We start from the raw sequence: 23,412 nt of genomic DNA, 5'->3' as shown, positions 1-23,412 counted from the left end.
AGCCCAAAGGCAAATGTGCTATTGGCAATGAAGCTAAAGCGAAGCATTAGTACAACTAATCTGAACTTAATTCAATTTTTCGTTATATACATATTTGCTACATATATGTATAAATGTTGAGGTCATGTCAAAGTTCATTAAAATCGGAAGAAATTGATGCAAATAACTAAAATTGTAAAAGAGAATAGAAAGTTCGTTAGAAGAGTTACATTAGTTAGCCTTGTCCCTGACTCTCTGAGTGAGTGTTTTTATTCTTTTTGCTGATTTTGCAGGGAATGAGAAAATAATGCATAAATTTGCAATTTATTAAAGTTATGTTTATAGGCAAAACTGGCAAACTGGCAAAGAGGTTACAGGGAGAAAAAAAGGGGGGAGCAGGCGACGAGCGAGTTAAAATAGGCATAAAATGTCTGTTAGAGTGAGAAAGAAACTGAACTGAAAATTGCCAAATGAAAAATGATTGATCGTTATGACACAGCCACTTCTCATTTTTATGTGGGAACTCGAAAGTGAAAAGAAAATGTGAAAATTATATGAAAAGTCATTCGATGTAACGGTGGGATGACAAGAGGAACATTTGCCTAGAATGAAAGTCTGCCTCTGTCTGTTTAAACGATTTTGCTTGAACAGCTGTTAAAGCAATCGCAGACGACATTTTGCTTTAGAGCTGTGATTTAGCTTATATTAAATTAAATGGTTCAGGCATATCAAATAGAGATTTTTAAGTATCAATCACACACAAACGATTATGAAAATAAAATATATGGAATTTTTTTTCCTTGGAAGATCTTCAAACTATTCTATTATGAGTATTTTTTTTCTTTGATAGGAAATATTTTAGGTATGCATTAAATGCTTATAAATTTACCAGTTTAGCCAGATTTCTGAATTTCCTGATATTTTTCTCAGCACGTTGTAAACTACTTAAAATTCAAATTTATTGAACAATTTGTTAATTTACCAACATATTTGTTTTTTCGCGCCATGCCTTTAAGTGCGTGTTGCATGAAAACATTTCGTTGTGAAAAAATTCAGCTAGTCAGTGAGCAACAAGAGCAAGAACAAACTGTACCAAGTGCCCGGGGTCTCATTTTCAATGCATTGCCGAACGAAAAAGAAAGAAAGGCAAAAGGGAGAAAACGAATATCCAATGTGTTTAGCACGCGGGGTAAATGAACGTTCGATAGGCCGCAACACCAAAGCTAAGCACACTTTGTGTGTGAGACAGCTTATCTCTGTCCTCCCTGCCAACTCCCTACCAACTCTCTTTCCATTTTCTCTTTCCCTCATTTACTGTGTGTGTTGCCCATACACACTTTTCATTTTCGAAATTATTCCCCGCGGTTAAGAGTCGTAAGACCGAAATGCCTTTTGCCTTACCTTTTGGCCTTCGTCGTGACTCTACCCCAATACCACAATAAGAAGTGAAGAAATGAAAGTAATAGAGGGGGGTCTGACGGTAGGGACAAAGCGTAACCAAACAGCGAGGACATAAAAACTCATACCATGCTCAATTAAACTTGAGCCACCATCGTGTGCCATATACATACTAATACATACTAATCTATGTGCCCACGTGTTTCTCTCCATATATATGTGTGTGTGCGTGTAATGTTAATTTTCTGCTGCATACTTTAAGGCACACACACACACACAGACACTCGAAATCAAATACGCATAGTCAGATTGGCTAGAGAGCGCAACAGGAGCGTATAGGCAGCAAAAGCGTGTGTAAATAATATTCATTACAAAATTACACAATTTTCTGTAGCGCCCACAACCCACACACACGCATCCAAAAAACTTCAGTCTAATTTATGTTTATTTATTTATTTTTTTTTTTTGGTTTCTCCTTCTCCCTGCTGCCTCATTTATTGTCGTTGGTGTCGTTGTCGCCATTTGCCATTCTATGGTACCATAATTTCTCACACATTTTTGCCTATTTCGAATGCCTTTTAAATCATTTTTTTTTTTTTTCGTTTTACTCGCGTGTTTTTTTTTTTTCTTTGTTTTGTGTTTTTTGCATTCTTGTCAAACAGTGGGCTAGGTTAAGGCTAAACAAGGCAAATTTGTTTAGGCTACGAAATAGCAAATTAACAATATCTATCGAACAAAATTCGCGGAAAATTATCATTAAGAAAAAGAAATTGGCAAAATATTGGGTACATTTAGTTCAGTTAATTGAAAAACCATTAAAGCCATGGAAAATCTGTTTTTTGACGACACATTCCAGCCGGAAATCGTCCGAGCACTCCGCAAATCTCCCTACTTCAACGTCTGAACTTTAAGCATAAATGATAACTACAGCCCTCTTCGCTCTCCTTAGTGTCAGTTTGTTAAACACTGTTGAAAATCCACCTTCTCATTTGTCAATATTGTAAGCAATGATGAAAATCCGCCTGCCTTTCTGTCAGTTTTGTAAGAACTGATGATAATATAAATGCCCTATAAGTTGTGTACCGCGACAAAAGTCCCAATCTAGCTCGGATTTCAATTGCGACCGTAAAAAAAACCAAAATTTTAAATGCTTTTTTCACACAGGATCAATGCAATGTGCGTTTGAATCGTCTCAACGGAAATTTTTTATTTTCTGTTCAAGTGATTACTAAAACGATTAGTTTTTAAAAGCAGTAGTGAAGCTAGCAAGTGAATTTTTCCCAATACTAAACACTTTTGTAATCGATTGCCGTATACCATATTCTTCGAAAGTACAGAGACAATGTGCGTGCTAACATTTTGGTGTTGTGTAATCCAAGTTTAAGTTAAACTGTCTGTTTCATTGCGAAATTTAACATTTCTATTACTTCAAATTAAAAATAAGGCCGTAATATCGTAAAAGTTTTAAATTTTTCAAGTAACTTCTTTAATTGGGATTATCTATCGTAAAGCAGTTTTCAGCGGCCGCTTTATTTCAATGGCGAATTGAAATGGTTCGGCATAAAATTGATTGATTTCAAAACTTTCTTTTTATGAAAGGATTTTGTACCAATGTGCAGGTCAGATAAATTGCATTTCTTTTAGTTTTTGCCTTGCCCCGCCCCACAGCTTGTACCTTATTTTATTTTATTTATTTTTTATGCGGCATAAAACAAGTGCGTGGGTTTTCCTTACGTTCTTCTCACTTCGTACTTTCCGCTGTGCCAGAGCAACATTATTGGAATTCCCCAAGAGTCCTGCCCCCTGGCCACCCATCTACCTTCTACCCACTACCCCATACCTGCCCCGCCCAAACTTGTTAAAGTTTTATTGCTCATACGCAGTGTTATCCATGAGCACACTCATACAAACACTGACACAAAGACACGCATACCAACATTGAGCTATACAGAGAGGCAGGTCCTAGTGCAATTAAGTTTACTCTCCAGGGTTACCTGCTGAGCCTCATCCCTTTTGAAGAAGCCAAATAGAATTTATTTTTATGCCTAGGCTTTGGTTATAACAAATAATGTTGCTTGGGCTTTAGTCTTAAATGGGATTATGCGAAGCGCGTTTTAGACTGATTGAAGTTGGCTGCTGAAGGAATTAAAGTCCAAATTTTTGTATTGTGGGTAAAAGTGCAGAATTACATATTTGTAGGAATTTATTTTATTCACTATATTTATTTTGTAGTATTTTAGTTTATTTTAATGTAAAACTATTTATTTGATTATTTTAATTAGATTTAGTTGGAAATTAGTCGTCTTTACAGCTTCGCGTCGTTTCGTCTTTCGTCTTTTTTGCAACCGCTCTCGCTCGTCTTTTCGGTTCGACTGCCCGTCTTTAGCTCAATTCGCCTCGCTCAACAGAGTTGCCAGACCCAATCCCACAACTCGGCCATCCTAGTACGCATTCGCCTCGAATGCATCCTGGTCGTCTATGTCACAGGGAACCCACGGCTTCATATAGGCAGCGCAAGTCGTAGTTCGCCTAGGACCATCGTTGAACAATGTATCTTTGACCACGTCGTATGTATCTCTGGCCTTTACCATGGTAATGCGGTACGGACCTAAATATTTGGGCTTCAGCTTCAAACCTCCTCCAAGTTGGGTTCTTTTAATAGCTACCAGATCACCGACTTTGTATATGGAAGCAGGTCTGCGACGTAAGTTGTAGGTCTTCTTATTTTCTTCTTGCATACGAAGGATCTGCTGCTTCGCTATATTCCGTAGATCATCTCTGTTGTCGTTAAAAATCTGAATCATCTCATCGTGAATTATTTCTTTCAGCTTAAGGTCGTCTTTCGTGTGCATCTTTGTACCAATCAGTAGTTCGAACGGCGTTGAATGTGTGCTTCTGCTGTACGTTGAGTTAATCGTTTGTTGCACTTTGCCGACAAATTTATACCATTTGCTAGGGTCTTCTATCGAAATCTTAGACAACACGGATATAATAACAGCGTTAAGGCGTTCGACTTGTCCGTTTGCTTGTGGAAGACCAGTCGTAACTGCGTGAAGTTCGATATTTTCTGCCTTGCAATACTCTTTAAACTCTTCAGAAGTAAACGCAGAACCTCTGTCAGAAATAATTTGAACTGGATTTCCAAAAATTAAACTTTGTTGTTGTAGTCTTGTGATTACTTCCTTCGTAGATGTCGTTTTCGTCGGGTACAACCAGCAAAATTTTGTAAAGCCATCGATAACTGCAAGAATGTGCTTATACTGCTTGTGAGTTGACTCTAAGGGTCCAAGAAAATCGATGTGGAACGTCTGAAAGGGCAGTTCTTCTTTCGGCAGTGGATGCAGTTCTCCTTCTTTTTTACCAAGCTTTCGATTAAGTGTTATACATGGAATGCAGCATCTTATTTGGTGTTGTATTTTTTCTTCTAATTTTGGGATATAATACTCCTTTGCAATTATTTCCTTCGTCTTTTTCACAGAAAAGTGACCTCTTTCGTGAGCATGTTTAATAATTTCCCGTTGCAGAGTAGAGGGAACTACAATTAATTCTTCATCATCAACCAACTTATAAAGTATGCCAGCTTTCATAAAATAGTTGTTATGAGAAGTTTTCTGAGCAAGGATATCGATTATAGCCTTCAATTGGTCGTCTTGTGCTTGGACATTCTTTAATTTACTGTGTATGTAATCTTCTGATATAATCATAACAGGGTAGCGACTAAGCGCATCCGCATGACGTATACGATTTCCTGCACGGTGCTCAACATCAAAATCAAATTCTTGGATCTCAAGAATCCATCGTGCGACTCTAGTGCACACATCTTTTTTATCCATCGTCTTTGCAAACGCATTACAATCGCTTATGACTTTAAAATGCATACCTAGAAGGTAAACTCGGAACTTACGAAATGCTTGAACTACCGCCAAAATCTCTAATTCGTAGCTTGTGAATTTTCTTTCCGCTTCAGTCGTCTTTTTGCTCATGTAGTATACAGGGTGCAATTCTTTATCATCAGGTAACTTTTGTAATAAAATTGCTCCGAAGCCATCAATCGATGCGTCTGTATGTACTTCTGTTTCAAACTTGGGGTTAAATATTTGCAAAACAGGTTTCTGTGTTATCAATTCTTTTAGCAAATTAAAAGATTTTATCTGACTCTCGTTGAATCTAAAAATTGCGTCGTTTTTTAATAAATCAGTAAGAGGCTTGGCTATAATCGAAAAATCTGCAATGAACTTGCGAAAATAACCAACCAGGCCAAGAAAACTTTGGAGCTGCTTTTGATTCATCGGCATAGGAAATTTTTTTACAGCTTTGGTCTTTGCGTCTGAGATACATATCTTCTGATTCTTTATAGTATGCCCCAAAAATTCTATTTCTCTCTTCAAAAAGCAACATTTCTTTAAGTTAATGACTAAACCATATTCTTCACATCGCTTCAAAACATTTCTCAGATTGGAGACGGCTTCTTCTTCAGTTTTACCAGGGATTATAATGTCGTCGACGTATGGAATAGCCGTACCAGCACGGGTTAAATCACGAAAAATGGCATTAACGTGTCTCTGAAATACTCCAGGGGAGTTCGTCAATCCAAAAGGAACTTTTAAAAACTGATACTGTCCGTTGTGTGTAACGAATGAGGTGAATCTTCGACTCTCTTTTTCAACATCTACATGGAAAAATCCATTCTTTAAATCGATTGTGCTGAAAACCGTTGCTCCTTGTAGCCGATCCAATTGATCTTCAATCAGAGGTAATGGAAAATGGTCTTTTACTATTACCTTGTTTATTCTTCTATAGTCAATGCACAGACGTGGAGTGCCATCGCGTTTTTTTACTAATACGACCGGACTGCTGAATTCAGACTCGGATTGTTCTATTATTTCGTCTTTCAGCCACTGATCGACTTGGTCATCGATTATGCACCGTTCAGCAAAAGCGAATCTGCGTGGTCTCGAATAAATTGGACTATCGTCTTTTAATACAATACGCATTTCAACATTTGTCGATTTTAACTTTTCCGGCTTATAGTTTTTGATAAGTTCGTTCACTTCGCACTTTGTACTTTTTGATGCATTTGAGTCAATGTCAATTTCGTCGTTTTCGACCTTTATTCTCATTACCGAACTTAATTCCGTTTCATCATTATATTTCCCGATTTGTACGCCATCACGATTGATTTTTATTTCGGCTTGCTTACAAAAAGTCTTCTCCTAAAATTACTTCAACATCTAGGAATTCAGATGATACCACTAAAAAAACCAAATCAAACTGTTCTTGGCTTACGGAAAGCCTTCCCGTAAACGAACCGATAGGTACCACTCTCTTTTTATCTCCGAAACCGTATAGAACTTTATCAACTCTAGCCAGCTTAGGTTTTTTCAAACGATTATAAATTGTTTCGGATACGATATTATATTTGCTACCAGTATCAAGCAAGGCTATACACTTTTCATTGTTGATTGACACTTCTTTACACATAAACATATGATCAGCTGATATTTTATTAGTATTACGAACGTCTGTGCTATTTTCAGGCTTTTTATTTGGACAGTCTTTTGCTATGTGACCAAAATTATTGCAACCAAAACACTTTCTTCCTTTACTCTTATTGTCACAATTCTCAGATATATGTCCTTTTTGCCCACAGTTATAGCATTTTATACCACTTTCTTTATTTTCGTATTTCATTACACTTTCTTTTTTGATTTGAACGTTCTTAGACTCACTCTTTTGATTACTCGACTTTTCCCGCATTTTTTCATAACATTTTATTTTCTCTTTAAACTCTTTTAGGTTATTAGCATTGTACAATATTGCTTTGTTCATACTCAAGTCATTAATTCCGTCAATTACATACTGCATAAGAGCACTGTTCTCTATATTACCCCGTGATGCCATCTCTTTCATTTTCAACAAATATTCTTGAACACTTTCACCTTTCTTTATTTTTCGTTCTGACAATTGCTTATGTAACTCCGCGCTATTTATTACTGTTTTAAACTCATTTAAAAGTGATTCTTTTAATGTCGACCAATTTTTAATTCCGCGTTCACTCAGAATAAACATTTTAGCAAGTCCTTTAATAGCTCTTTTAGCAAAAACAAATTTTTGTAAACTATCCCATTGCATCAAGTCAGCCATGTCTTCGAAATCCTCAATCCATACTTCAACTGATAAAGTTTCATCGCCATGGAAAGGTCGTAAAGAGTCCTCAACGTCACGAAAACTCAAAGCGAACCTCGGTGGTGGCATGTTGACATTCACTGCACTTTGCGTATCAATATTGTTGGCCACGACTGTAGAGTTTGCCCGATTCGTTTTGTTTCGCATATTTTCGTTTGTTGCAGCTGTTCTAAAATTCGTTTCGTCGCTCACCACTGACAACATTTCGTCTTCGTCTTGCATATTGCCTACATCGCCATCTCTTTCGCACTCATCGTCGTCATCTTCGTTTTGATCATTCTCTGTGTCAAGGTCAGCTAGCAAATTTCCAACTTGCAAATTGCGAAATAAATGGGAAGTTAAATTCGATTTATCATGCGATAAACCCAAAACGTTACAAATAATCACTAGATCGTTATTTGTTAAGTTCTTTTCCACATAAGACACTTTACTTTTATATAAATCGCTGTTGCAATCAAAATCAAACCCTTCAAACTTTCTCAATCTTTGGCGATTTGCACGATCGCCTTCTTCTTCGTAAATAAACTTGTGAAACAATGTAATATTAGATTTCTTTTCAGTTTTCAGTGCCTCTTGCACATTCCCAAAGTCTTCAAGTTTGCTCATAGTTCTTTCTCTTTCGCACACACACTAATATATATGTATATATACGTCGTTTGCCACGTCACCACAGTTATCGTCGTATTCAAACACTTTCTCGTCGTTCGTTGAAAATTTTTTACCGTTTATTTGCCGCTTTTTCGTCGTAAGCCGCCACTTTTTCGTCGTTTGATGCTAATTCTTATTCGTTTTGCGCTGTTTTTTTTTTTTTTTTTCTCGTCGTTTGATTCCACTGTTGCGTCGTTTTGTGTAAGTTTGTCTCTTTCTCACTCACTACTTTTTATTTCTTTATACATACATAGATAAGTTGAGCCATGCCTTCTTTGTAGGTTGAGTCATGCCTATTTTGTAGGTTGAGCCCCCATATTTGTAGGAATTTATTTTATTCACTATATTTATTTTGTAGTATTTTAGTTTATTTTAATGTAAAACTATTTATTTGATTATTTTAATTAGATTTAGTTGGAAATTAGTCGTCTTTACAGCTTCGCGTCGTTTCGTCTTTCGTCTTTTTTGCAACCGCTCTCGCTCGTCTTTTTCGGTTCGACTGCCCGTCTTTAGCTCAATTCGCCTCGCTCAACAGAGTTGCCAGACCCAATCCCACATATTCATATACAACAGAGAATTTACCCAACACTAGGGCCCCACCAAAAGAAAAAAAAATATGTATATCGTCATGACAAAAGCCAAAACAAATACAAAGAAAGGCCAAGTATGCTTGCCTTGGAATTGACAATTGAGCGACCTACCTAAACTGATGACTACTCTTCACAATGGCAACAGAGATTTTATTCCCACTTTCGCTTTTGTCCTGACCAGGCCGAAACACTTGAATTGCCAAGCAGTTTTCTTCGCCACCTTTATCAAAAGATAAGCCACAAAATAAAAAAAAAAAGGAAAGAGACGAAAAAACGAAACGAAACCAGAACAGAAGAGCCATACGACAACGAGAGAAGAGTCAAAGTAAAGGCAAATGTTTTAATTAAATTATGGCTTCAAATCTCAGCGGAAGTTTTGCATTAACAAAATGAGGTCAACATCAGTAACAGCAGCAGCATCAGCAACAGCAACAACAACTGCGTGAGGGTATTACAAAACGTAAGTAGGTTGTTGAAAGTGTTAGTAACTAAAAATAGTAAGGAACATTTGCCTAAGTGCCAAGGTGGCTAAGTGAAAATACTCTCCATCTCTCTCTCTCTCTGACATTCACCCACTTTGTCTCTCTCTCTCTCTCACACTTTCTCTCTCAGACTCACTGTGTATAAAGGTGTGAAACTAAGACAAGGACAAGTAGCTTGCCAGCACTTGAAAATGCTTGAGACAAGCCAAAACACACATTCACCCCACATACTTGCACCTACATACTCTCACACACACGCACTCACACAAGCATATGTATGTGTCCAAGTGTGGATGCTGGTGCTGTTAGTGATGCCAGAGACGACTTGTCTTGGCCTTTGTAATCCTTAGATGTTCCTTCAAAAAGAATTATATGTAGGTATATATAGTAGGTATGTATATATATACATACGTACAAAAAGGAAACCATGAAAGAGACCAAGCAAATGGGCACAGAACCAGCACTAAGTAAGTGCCAGGTAACTGGCTTGTATTTCACTGACTTTCCCTAAGGGGTCGGGGGGCCATTGACATGCATTTGTATACCCTACCTTCTATCTATTAAGTATGACAAAAGATATATTACGATTAGTTACTGATTTGGGCATGCTAAAAAAAAATTAAAAATTATTCCAGAAGGCATTTTTGTTGTTGTAGCAAGCCTGACTAAAGAAACCATGTTATTGGTTTCATTTATTAAAAATCAATCGACTCAAATTACAGCGACTAGTTAAACTATTCTAACAAAATTACAATCGGATTATAAATTAGTTAACTTTTTCTATTTCTAATTTCTTCTTGAAGGCAACGAAAAGGCTCTGATTTTTAACATTTAATAGGGCATTGACAATTAAATGGTTGCTTGATCTTTATTACATTGATAAAAAATACAATTGTTTTCCAACTTTTTTAAACTTCTCTCCTGGCAAAACAATTTAATTTCATTGTGATTATCCAGAAAAGGTTACCACTTTATCGACTATACGATATATCAAGTCTCCTTCATTTTCATTTCGCCCTAAATGGATGTTGAAGCCCCTTGTCCTCAATCGTCTAAAACAATGAATGATAAAGATTGCCGTACGCCAGGAACCGTATCCCAGCCAAATCATCAAAGTTAGAAAGGCAGTAAGCATCAGATGAGAAAACCACAGGGTTGTATTGAACTGTTTGCCAATAGCGTCTGAACTCCATACTTTGATAACATTATGGACCATGACGGATAGGCGTGACCAAATGTATGATGGATGGTTCCGAAATGGTCTCTTCTTAGTCGATAAGCACATCCGCTTCTCGACTAATTTTTGCAATATTGTTGCATTCATATTGGCATCTAGACGGCAGAATGTACCATTTGTTGCATGGTACAACACGGACAAATCGGGGCGCGATGACAATAGACTCGATTTCCTAGATAGATCCACATTGATAATGCCCAATTTCAGGTTGCTGCTTTCAGTCGACGTGGCCAGTTTGTATCCAATGTGCTTCACTTTCTTGCATTTCTCACAATCCCTGGCGCAAAGACCCACTAGCCATTCACCAGTCATCATTTGGGTCCAATTATATTTCTGTATCTTGATAAAGGAGCGTTCTTCTGTTTCCAATCCATCCTTCTTCTCTACGTCCTCACCAGCGATGTTAGAAGCATCCAGTACAATAATTAGAAAAATAACAAATTCGAACTGGACCAACATTGTTATTTCGTTATGAAAATCGAAATAGAATGAATTTACTTCATAGATTTTATAACGTAAGCCTTACTGTCAAAGTGAATTTTGTATTTAAAAATTACCCGACTACTTGGTTATGAGTTTTTACATTGTGTAACGAGAGTATATATCAAGGTCAATACATGGTATTGCAATACCTTCAGTTTGTTATCTCCTTTTCTTTTTATACCCTTGCGAAAAGGGTACATTAATTTTGGTCAGAAGTGTGCAACGCATAGACCGAAGCATCTCCGACCAAACAAAGTATATATATTTTTGATCAGCACGACGAGACGAGTTTAGAGACGAGTTCCGTCCGTCTGGATCAACGCAAACTCCTCCTAGACCGTAAGAGCTACAGAGCTGAAATTTTGCACGTAGGCTTGCTTGTATATACTGCAAGGGTTGTATATCTCGGATTCAGCCGGATCGGACCACTATATATAGCTCCCATACAAACCCCAAAGTCACGAACAGTGACTTTTCTCCAAAACTTCGTTATTTTCTGTGGTATTATAGTGAAACTTAATATTAGAGAGTTTATTACGCCTATAAACTACTGTGCCAAATTTTATGAAGATCGGGTGACTATATCATATAGCTCCCATAGGAACGATTGGTGGAAAACAGTGACTTTGATCAATACCTTCTTTTTTTTCGTATGATTGTAGGCCATTCTTTCGCAAACATAAGCCTTTTTAGATAAAACGTTCTTCCACATTGATGGCTAATAGGTAAGGAAAGAGTTACCAAAAAAGTTGCAAGGGTATACAAAGTTTGACGCGGTCGAAATAAGCCCCGGCCCTCTGTTTTTTTTTTTTTTTTTTTTTTTGTTTTTGGACTTGGATTTGGATCGTTTGAGTTGGCCATTTATTTAGCACACGGAAAAAAAAAAAGAAATTTTTTTTTCAACTGCCAACCGAAAGTGCTTGAAGCTGGTTTGTTCGTTGATTCGTTCGGTTGGTTTAGTTTGGTTGGGGATTTGCTTTTACCCAAAATGCAATCACTGAAAGTTGCAAAGGTCTTTCAAACACACCTTCCGCACATTCTTTGCCAACTTATGGCTGCTGGCACTGGGCACACCCATTGCTCTTCTCATCATGATGCATAGGGAATTAAGCCCTAATGCAATTTAATCACCTTAACAGAAGGTGCCAAAGCTGCGGGCGAGAACATGACGATGAATAAATGATTGAATTGGTCATTTGGTTTGAAAATTTGCTAGTCACTTTGATGATGAGTTCACATATGTGCATGCATCACATGTGTGCGAGGAATGCGGGTTTGGCCATCAAATCGAATCAAATATATACTACTATGTATGTACAATCAAATTAGCATTGAATCTTTGTATACATATATACACATTCCTAAATTTAATTAGGCAAAGAAGAAGCGACTGCTTTTCATTTCCACAAAATGAACGTACCAATTAAAACGCATTTTACTTGAAGCAAGTTTTATCACAAAAGTCGCCTTAAAATTTAAAACTCGTCTCACTTATAAGCGTCAAGTCACACACGTCAAAATGCACGAAATGAAAGCCACTCCAGGTATCTTCTACCCAGCCAACGTGTAATTTGATCAATAGCTTAAGTAGAGCAGAGATTCGAAATGTCAACTTGGTTCAAAGAAGGTCTATCCACCCACCTGTCTGTAGAAGATATGCAATATAGAGTTGAACTGTTCTAGATTTGTTGACACACACAAACACAAAAATAATGCACCATGAAAATTTCAGAAGTATCACAATGGATAAAAATAAAAATATACTGAATTGTTCAAATACTTAAATCCCTTATACCTATCTTTTAATTGAAATTAAATATTTAACTTTCGCCTGGAGGTCTGCCTACCCTGGATTACAATCTCTAGTCACTGACGGCCCGCTGGCTGGTTTTTCTTTCCCTCTCTTCTGAGAGATAAAACAAAAGCTAACCGATTCAAGAATCTGAATGAAATTGTCTCGACGAATTATCGATACCCTGTAGCCCAAATAAATGCCCCTTTATAGGTAAATATTATGAAAACTAATATAAATTTATGGCCACATGGCGTGTTAAGAGTCTTAGTTCGGATTATTGCAAATGAATGTTATAAATTATAAAGCTCTAATATGGCCTTTAACCAAATTGAGGCCACAGGGTATTTGAAAAGGAACAGGAAACCCTTTAGATCTTCCACAAACCTAAGACCTCACGTTTTATTTTTGCCGTCAGGTTGGGATAACATAGTGTGGGATGTCGACTGTTGCTGTTGGGTTTGAGAAATGTCAACAGCAGGTAATATGTCCTTAGAGTTTCCTGTTTATGCCACACAGAAATGTGGAGTCCATCCCCTCATCCATGTCGTCTCCCTTTCAACAAGTCGAAAAATGTTTAAGCCTGGCCTGGTTATTTGTTCGTGCCTCAGATATCTCTCTGCCTCTATGTTGGCCCCTTGAAGTAAAATTGCAGTTGCAATGTTTATGTTTATGTTTTTTTTTTCTTTTTTTTTTTTTGGGGGGGGGACGAAAAGGACGAATGTGGCTTGATAGAACATTTTCTTGATAGTCTTGATAGTAAGCATATGCAAATTAGTTGTTCTTGTTGTTGGTTGAAAGAATAAAGCCAAAACGAAACGAAATGTAACGAAACGAAATAAAAGTAGTTGTAGAAATTTTCATGTACCGAGACAAGGCAAAAAACCCATAATTTATAAAGAAGCCAAGCAACGTGAGTGCTGACTGCCGAACACCGAATACAGAGTCCCGAATGCTGAATGCGCTCAGTCTTGCGCCTGCTAAGGACATAAACAAACAGCTAAGCATATATTCTCTTGTCCCGTTTTTCTTACCAAACAATCAAAAAAAAACAAACAAAAAAAAAAAAAATAAGAAAATGGAACTGATAACTGAATTCGTTATGTACGGCCATCAGCAGCAGCAACAAAACATAATGAAAATCATTATAGATATTTCAGCAACAAATACAAACAGTGACAAATACATAGATACAAATATATGTATATATAGTATGTTTATGTTTATGTGTCAGCATTGTTTAGGAAAACAGTCAGTTTAATCAGTGCTGTACGACTAAAGGAACATATTAAGAAATTTTTGGAAAAATTAATCACTTTGATTTCAGTTAATATGCCCAGCCTTTCAACGTGTCTGTAAAACTTAATATTTTGAAAATCAAGATGATTATTTATTCTTTTTTTTTTTTAGATATCTTAGTTATTTTATATTTTTAACACTTCTATCGGCTGTGACGTTGATTGATATACAAATGTTTTTCCATTCCATTGGCAAAGCAATTGCTTTCCGTTGACTTCAAATCTATTTATTCGGAAATCCTAAATAGGTTTTACGTTTACGTATACAAAGTTCTGTAGTTGTTAATTCTTGTTAAACTTTTATTTATGTGGATAATAAAAGAATCCTTTTTGTTAGATGATATTCGGCGACCTACGCCTATGCTTGAGCGGTGCTTGACTTTGGTCATAGAGTTAGACGAAGAGTTGGCCCACGCAAAGTTGGCTCGTTTCGTTTTTATTCTTTATAATCTTTTAAGGGTCTGTCTGTCTCCCTCTCGCTGAGTCGTAACTGTTGTGTGTATCCTTTGTCTATTTGGTCGTTGCTTTATTTCTTTCTTCATGCCTTTGGCTTTGTTTATTTTATTTGCCGGCCAAGTACAAAGCACTTGAGCTTAAAGAGCATAAAATCAGTCATTTTACCATAGTTTTTGTTGACTTTTTTTCCCATTTTGGTTTATTTTTGGATACATGAAACTTAAAGATTTAAGAGTAAAATGACGAAATAATATACATAGACCTACATTTATCTATTTTGCGTTTATATTAATGGGTGGATTATCAGCAGCTTTTCGCTTCAAATGACAGCAGCAGCAAAACGCATCTTTTCAGCAATTTAATTGAATGACGCTATGAATGTGAAATGCAAGCCCAAAGGCTGCATAATTTTACACTGTCAGTGGAATCATCATTATCATCGACTTAATCATGAGCAGCATAATCGTCATCATCAACCATCAGCATCCAGTTATGACTGCATTTTGTTATATGCGTATTATTTGTGTAGATTTATGCCGAAACCCATTTCTAGCAGTTATAAATTCAAGCTCTAGGCCATGTCTTTCTCATTCATGCATATCAACAGTGTGTGACCTTGCACATTCTGCACTGGATAGGCATTAAGTGGGATGGGTAGGGGGTAGAACATCTTTCATTGCATATGTTACACAGCATCCCCTCCACAGACACACACACACGCACACAAACACAGAAACGTATCTTTTGAGTTTCCTCCTCGCCTTGCCACTGATTTATTTCAACTACTTTTGCTTTAACTTGCTTTGGCAAAATGAAATATTGATCCATTTAAGGGTATCAAACCCCACACCACCTTCCCTGCACCACTTATACCAAAAACCCCCTCCCAGTAAGGAGCGAAAAAGGGGAATGGGTTAAAAAAAAGGCTTACAACATTGTTACAACCCAAAGTCATGTCACGTGTATCACTCTCTCTCTCTCTCGCTTTTGCTCGGTGAATGTGTGTGGCCTTAAGGCCAAATAGAAATACTTGTATCTGCATATAAATCTTCTCACTTGAGCTGCCTTCCTCACGCTTACCCACACAATACCACTCACTAATAGTTTAGGCCAAACGAGTGTTAAAATGTTTGGCCAAGTGAAAAATTGTTTGCCATTTGAAAAGTCATTTGAATTTATACTTTGGTCTAGACAACAAAAAAGTATATTTCATTTAAATGAAAAGTGAAAATGAACTTAATGCGCGCAAAAGAGTTGAGCTCCGCCCCTTCCTCCGCCTTCAAGCGCTTGAGCCACTTTTCTACTTTTCCTTATTTTACTTATGTTACTTTTCATACATGTATAAGTAAGTATATGTTAATATATGTGAAAAGTTGAGAATTATGCGAGTTTACAATTTGGTTCTTGTTGTTGTTATAAAAGAAATAAACACATTTTCCATTTTGTTTCCTCCTTCTTGGTTGTTTTTCATTTTTATTTTTATTATTATTATTATTATTTTTTGTTTTTGGGTGAACAAGAAGAAGGATATTAAAATTTTATGCACTGCCGCCTTGGTATTATGTGACTTAAATTAAGTCACATCTGGCGTATACGTAATAATAAGAATAAGAAAAATTTTCGTGTGATATTGGGCATGTCAATATATATATTAAAAAGGGTAAACAAAATGCTTTTGCAAATTATTACCATAATTTAAATTTAGCTTACGATATGAGGATATATGTACATATATGTCATTTTTTTTGTATCGATGATTTGTATTCCTTTCCTAAGATTAGACAAAAACATTAATCATCCCTAGCCTTTCGTAAAGCCATTATCAATTTAAAATGCAAACAAATAAATCCCAATAAGTTGCACAGTTTTGACCTACAATTATTTAGTCGACAAATTAGAATTAGCTTAGAATCAAAAGAAATTTCTTAAAGTTAGATTTTCAATCTGTTCTGTGGAGTGTTTTGGGGAGGGGTAGGATACTGGTTAAAACGGAAATTTCGCAGACAGATTTTTGTTCCCCGATGAGCATAAGGGAGGAGGCGTAGAAAAGACCTAATCGTTTCCTTGGCGTATACGTAATATAAAGAATTGCGCATACGACATGTTGTTCAGTAGAACAACACAAAAAGGGCAAAAGGGAAATCCTTAACTTACTTTGAAATACATCTCATAATCCATTCGCTCAAACACTTAATGACTATTTCACTTAATTTCTATTGCAATTAATTTAAATGCTCCCATGCGTTGGAGGAGCGGGCAGGGAAGACGAGTGGTTACAACCCAAAAAGCCATATCAAAAACTCAGTTAAAAGCCACAGCAAGGCAACCAAACAGTGGTCTCTCTGCAACAAAAAAAAAAACACAAGACAGTTGATAGAGGATGGGGAAATGAGGAATGACAATGTCTATGGAAGGGCACGTGGCATTGTTCTGGGTTGCAAAAACGAAAAGCCACAATGGACAATTACTGCCTCAGTGTCTCTGTCTCTATCTCTCATTCTCTGCCCCTGTATTTGTCTGTTGCTGTTGCAGCTGGCATACAAAAATTAATTAGCTCAACTTATGGTCTAAGCCCTGCACAATGAACAATACAGTTCGACTTGAACTTGGTCTTAGACATGAGCATGAACGTTTTTTTTTTTTTTGATATTTTTTGCGCCTGGCAACGTCTATTGACATTTGACATTGACATTGTCACTCGCCCAAGCTCAACCCTCCCATTTCATTCCCTAACCCATGGATGAGATGGGACAAGCAAATAAGTAGCAACAGCAGCAGCATTTGCTTTTAAGCCATTAGCGGTTACAATTTATGGCCAATTGTTGTCTATTGATTGTTGTCGGCCAATTTTACTTGTCACTGTCAACACCAAGAGAAAATTTTCTACTGATTTGCTCTCCTACACTTGCCTAAAGGCATATCGATGAATTTGTCCCGAAGCTCCAAATATTAGTTTGCTTTTTATAATATGTCATCTAGAATTTTCAACTGATTATTTTAGTCATTTTATAAGAATCCTTTCTTAAGTCGACTTGTTGTGTCAATCTTCAGCGGCAGGTGCCATTGGGCAGCAATTGTTTCTCCGCTTTAAACCTTAAGCAAAAGAAAACTTTGCTAAACAACAGTTTTTTTTTTTTTTTTAGTAAGATTATTCTTTTGGCAACAAACCGTTAAAGAAATTTAATCAAAAAGATAGCCCACCTATCTAATGGTAACAAAAAGTTTCAAATATGAGTGCTTCTTTATCGAGAAATCAAAAGTATAAAACTGTCGTACATGGCCAATGAAAGGTAAATCCACTTCTTGCATTCTATATATAAATTTATTTGTAAATATATGGTGTGTCTAGTAAATTTGTGCACATTATGACAATGATCAGATCCCGCTGACCTTGTGTATATAGAATACTGGGTGAAAATTTTTGCTGCCATCTGCGTTAATTGCTTCAAGCTGTTCTCCATAAAAGTTCATGGCTCGTAAATTGAAATGTTTATTAACGTGATGATGATGATGATGATTGTGATGATGGCAAAAGACGATGTTTATTTAAATAATTTTCGGGCTGAAAAGGCTTGCGGCGAGCGTCAACAAAATTTCCTTAAGCAAAATTGGAAAACTTTTGGCTTTATCTTCTTCACTCTGGCCTAAGCAAATATTTTTACAAACAACAAACAAATATTGTTGACTTATGTATGTGTATGTGTGTGACCTTACATATTTTTCGGCTTTCTCTTTTTTTGTCCATTTTGTTTTTGTATTTTATTTATTGTTTGGTCGTAAAAAAACACAAAAAAAAACAAACCGAGCACTAAAAAACAAAAACGGAAATGGAATCTAGAACAAAATGCAAAAAATTTCTCCATGTTCGTCGGTTTTGCTGCCTTTTTTTTTTTTTTTTTTTGTTACTTTGCAGTCTTGTACATTTGTTTGAGGTTTTGCTTTACTACTTTATGTTTGTTTTTCACCATTTTTTCCCCTGTTTTTCGTTTCCATTTTCGCGTGGTTGTTTGCTTTTTAGGCCAAGTTTTTCCCTTATTCAAATTTTATGCTCGAAAGCCAAAGAAATTTGGCTTTGTTTTTATGACTTTGGAGCTTATAAACAAAAATGCGTTTTTATTCTGTTACCAGGTTTCTTATTTGTTTTTTTTTTTTACTTATTTTATTGTCACTTGTTGGCGGCAATGTGCTTATTGACAATCACATATATATCTTTTATATATTTTGAAAACACACGTCTTCTTCTTTTCGATTTGTTTGTGACTGACTGCCCCCCAGTTGGTAGTTTGTTGGTCACATTGATTGCACTTTTGTGTCATCGAGAAGAACAACATTGATCATAAAAAAAGGAATGAAGGCGTGACAATTTATTGGGCAGGCACAGAGAATGCGAGATAGAGACGAAAAAAAGGATGTAAATAGTTGAACCACTAGTGTTAAGTTCAAGTTGATATGCTACTATAAAGTTCAATCTGAGGACTTTAATTGCCATGAACAAATCATAGAATTGCAGTGGCTGTATCAGAATAAAAGTAGAATTCAAGATTTAGTTCAAATACTATTCAAATTTATTTTCCCAAATTGTAGGTAAAAACTTTGAACCAAAGTTTAGCTGCTACTATTATCATGCTCCCTTTAAATTCTCGATGAGACTGACATTTGAATATTTATTTGCCCAATAGCATTTATTATTTATCTATGCAATTCCAAACAAAAATTAAATTCTTTGTTCCTTGTCAGGATGTTCGGACATTCCTTAAGTTAACCTTCCAACAGTTTTTAACAAAGGTTACCAAAATTGAACAAGAAACATTTTTTACTTCAGCATAAAGCTTTGTTAAAAACTTTGTATTTTTCTTTAGATTGCTTCAACCTACTGCTTAGAAAGAGAAAATGTCTTCTGATATTGATGTCTTCTACAACTCGTTTATCAACTATTATCCATTCTTATTCATCCATTGTACATTTATGCATTCGAATAAAACTTTTTTCAGAACATTGATATACGATATCAATAAATTACTTCGTTCTTTGATTAATCAAATGCCTTTATCGCATGGTATTTGCAGCTAAACAAAAGTAAATGAATTAACCGCTGCCGTGCTATAAATATATGTATCATCTTTCACTCTCTCAGTTTCTCAATCTATCATTTCTAAAACAAATGCTTTCAAGGAATGCAGCTTCAGACTGAGTCCTTAATCAAAATATAAATTCTTGTGTTCTGTTGTTAAAATGATACCAAAATCAGAGGCAAAAGAGTAATTAAATTTAAATTTGCCAGCAACAAGAAAATTAGCAAAAGTTACCAAAATCATCATCAATTATAGTGAAATCTAAATTATTTCGTAGCACTTAAAGCTTACGATTTAAACAAAGGATGCATTTTCTAATATAAACAAAAAAAAAAACGCGAATAATTTAGTAACACTTTAAATAAAACAAAGTTTTCCAGAAAAAGACAAGAATGTGTACTTGAATCCACTAAATTTTAAATTTTAGTACAAACTGTAAACAAACTGATTCTCTTTAAACAATTTTGTAAAGTATTAGTTTATGAACAATGTGGCCAAAAGTTATTCAAACACCCAAGTCAGCAGTTGGTTAAATAAAATAAAAAAAAGGTATTTCAATTTTGAGGATAGAGTCTTTTCTTGTTGAAACCATTAGAGTTTGTTTGATGTAAACATCATCTTTATCCCCATCACCATATCGTCCATACTTCCCCTCACAACTGAGGATAACTAATAATCTTATTCACATTCTCCTAACTAACCTATATCAATTCAAATGGCACTTGCCTAAACATAAACTACATAAGGCATTAGACTTAATGTCTCTTATGGGACCATTATGCTAATCAGTTAAACCCTTTTTTAGTTAAACGACAAAAAAAGACAAACAAAAAATATACAACTCACTAGATAAGGCAAAATGAATGGCACACATACATACACACAACTACATACAAAGGTATTTGTTTCATTTGTTGTTGTTGTTTTTGAGCGCATTGACCAAAGATTGGCCAATAACCTTAATGCGTTTAAATGAATTTATATCCCACTCACCTTAAGTTGAATCACACAAGAAACAAACGAAATAAGAACTCGATGTACATATGTTTCAAACAGTTCACAGAATTAAGTGGGTTTTTGTATTCTCTTTTGTTTTAGCAACAGAACTAAACTTAAAAAAAAAGTGATTGCCGCCGTATCAAAAAAGTTTAGGGCAAAAGATCTAATTAATCATATTTTACTTTGAGAATCATTTATTCAGCACTTAATTTAGAAAACTTGTAACTTGCTTCCTATTGCGCGAACGCGAACGCTGATAAATTTGTGTTTGTGTGAGTGTGTGTGTGCGTGTGTGGAGAAAAAAAATTGTAGTTGCCAGGAGTCAAAGGAAAAAAAATGCCGAGGCACGTGCTGGCAGCGCGGCAATGGAAAACCAACTGATGGAAATGTTTGAAAATCGCCAACAGCTGGCGAAACGATTCGTCGTGCTGTGCTGTGTGGGCTCGCTTTGGCGGCTCGCTTTTCCTGGGCGCCTGTCGAAAGTGTTGCCAGTATGCGGGCGATGTTAGCGGCGGCATCTGCCAATCAGCTGTTTTATATTGCCAAACATCGGCATTTGCCACATGAAGAAGCAACAGGCCAACAGCATCCACATGGACATGGAATCCACAGCAACAGCTGGTCGTTGGTCTGCACAAAGTTTATTTAAGAGAATATTTTCCCACTCTCTTGCCCCATATCTCTTACATTTTATATGTGGAATCTATTGTAGCTGAATTTTATGAATGAAAACCGATATAGGCAAAATGATACATCAATATCTATACATCTAAGTATCCATCTACATATATACAAACATACATATATGTAAATATACTACATGTATATCTAATACGTATGTATGTATGTATATAAACGCTAAAAACATTCACTTGCCTTATCTCTCTGGGTTGGCCAACTATTTAGTTATTTATTTAGCTAACTAAACTATTTTTTTCTGTTTTTTCTTTATTACTGAAATTTATAGATTTCATTCTTTTTTGTTTTGTTTCGGCCCATTTGGCGTATGGGTAATAAATCTTTAAATGAAATGATTTACTGCCCCTGCCCCGGTGTTGGCCCATGGTCTGCCATTTTGCTGCCTCTGTTTCTCTGCCATCTCCGTGTTGGTTATTTCTGTTTCTGTTGTTTTGTTTTTTTTTTTTTATTTTTTTAATATACGTTTGTGTGTGTGTGTGTGGGAAATGTGTTTAAATCCTTTTTGAGTGCTCATAAAACGTTTCAGTTTATCTACTTTTGAGCTTTCATTATATACCCTTTTCGAAAAGTCTACTGGGTTTTTCGAGTCCAATTGAAAAAACATATCAAATGCAGATAATTCTAAATTTCATTTCTGGACTTTAATATCAGTGAGCGTAGCTTGTGTAATTTCTTTGTATGAATGTATTATCTATAAAAGGATCTGTAATATTACTCTTAGATCTAGTTGAATAAATAATTAAACATGGATTTTAAAATGTCTATAAAATGCTTTCCTTTAGAAATAAAGTTGACCCTTGAGTTAAATAACTGAGCAGCATGATAAGCTAGGTAAAACCACTCCAAATATAATTTAATAGTAAACAGAATTGAAAAGAATTGAAAATAAACCCCTTAAGGTGGATTTTTTTCATTAATTTTTATAGGGCACACAAATATCGTTTCTTTTATATGTATATATTTTTTTGGTGTTTTTGTAGGAGTTTTCTGCATGTTTATTATTTTTTTTTTTTTTTCTTTTATTGTTATTATTTTTAAGCATTTTTCACTTGCTTCATTGTTAGATTTATGTGTTTGCCAAAGCTTCATAGGGGATTTTATTATATGAAATTTATATCCACAAATATCTCAATGTTTGCATTTCAATTTGCATCGTATATTGTATGTGTGTGTGTGTGTGTGTGTGTGTGTCTTTGCGTATTTGTGTGTGGGTTGTCTGCTGTCTATTGCCTGATGTTTGTGTCTGTTTTGTGTCCGTTTTATTTTCATTTTGTAAGCAACATATGTTGATTAACTTAAGCTATTTATGCCAGATTTATTCAGCAAAGGCAACTTACCCAAACAAAAAAAAAAAGACAATATCACTTTATTTATATGAAATATACTGCAATTTGAGTAACTGACATAATTGTAGTGACAGGAATATCATATAAAGTAAGATAAGTATCTTGAATTTGTGACTTTATTATCTTTTGTGTTTCTTATTGCAATTGATAAATATTCTAATGAAACTCTTAATGATATCTAGATAAACTAGGTTACTAGAAATTCATCATTTTTTAGAACTCGTAAGAACTGATTTAGGGGTCAACCCTTTAAGTGCTTTTACTACATATTCTGTGTCAAGTGAATTCAAAAAAGAAAACATCAGTTTCATGTTCTACCAAAGACGTTGAAGACCACAAAACTAAAGACAATTCAAACATGTTCTGCTACTTAAAGTTATATTTTGTTTGGAATTTCATTTCGAAAAGCTGTTAAGTCAAAATTAGCCTATTATCTACCCCACAAAAATGTGAAGTAATTTATTTCATTTATTGCTCATCCTTCAATTTATGTCAAGCAAAAAAAAAGAAGGGAGCCCCATGCCATTCTCCATTTTTCTCCATTTATATGAGCCTAAGTGCCGTTAAAGTAAACCTCCGTTAAAACCAAATCAATAATTTTCCATTTTTTCCCCCATGCCCGCGACCCCCATAGGACCCAACCACGCCCACTTACCCAATCACCATTCGCCAACGTGTTTGGCATAAGGAATGCCACACAACATGCCTGTGGCTGAAGTTGAATATGACAATAAGGAAGAGGCAAAG

General features: G+C 35.6%; 1 protein-coding gene across 1 annotated transcript in view; it reads right to left on the bottom strand.

Annotated features, from left to right (window-relative positions):
• Nucleotides 1-20,992, bottom strand: part of MsR2 (Myosuppressin receptor 2) — a 34,405-nt gene extending 13,413 nt beyond the window's left edge. The window contains 1 exon segment of the mRNA XM_068285920.1: nucleotides 20,615-20,992. The gene's annotated coding sequence lies outside the window, so the exon portion shown is untranslated.
• Between the last annotated feature and the right edge of the window lie 2,420 nt (nucleotides 20,993-23,412).

This window comes from Drosophila tropicalis, unplaced genomic scaffold, assembly GCF_018151085.1.
Source record: "Drosophila tropicalis isolate 14030-0801.00 unplaced genomic scaffold, ASM1815108v1 contig_443, whole genome shotgun sequence".
Lineage (NCBI taxonomy): Eukaryota > Metazoa > Arthropoda > Insecta > Diptera > Drosophilidae > Drosophila > Drosophila tropicalis.
Note: the sequence above shows the minus strand (reverse complement) of the source record. Positions and strands in the feature narration are given on the sequence as shown.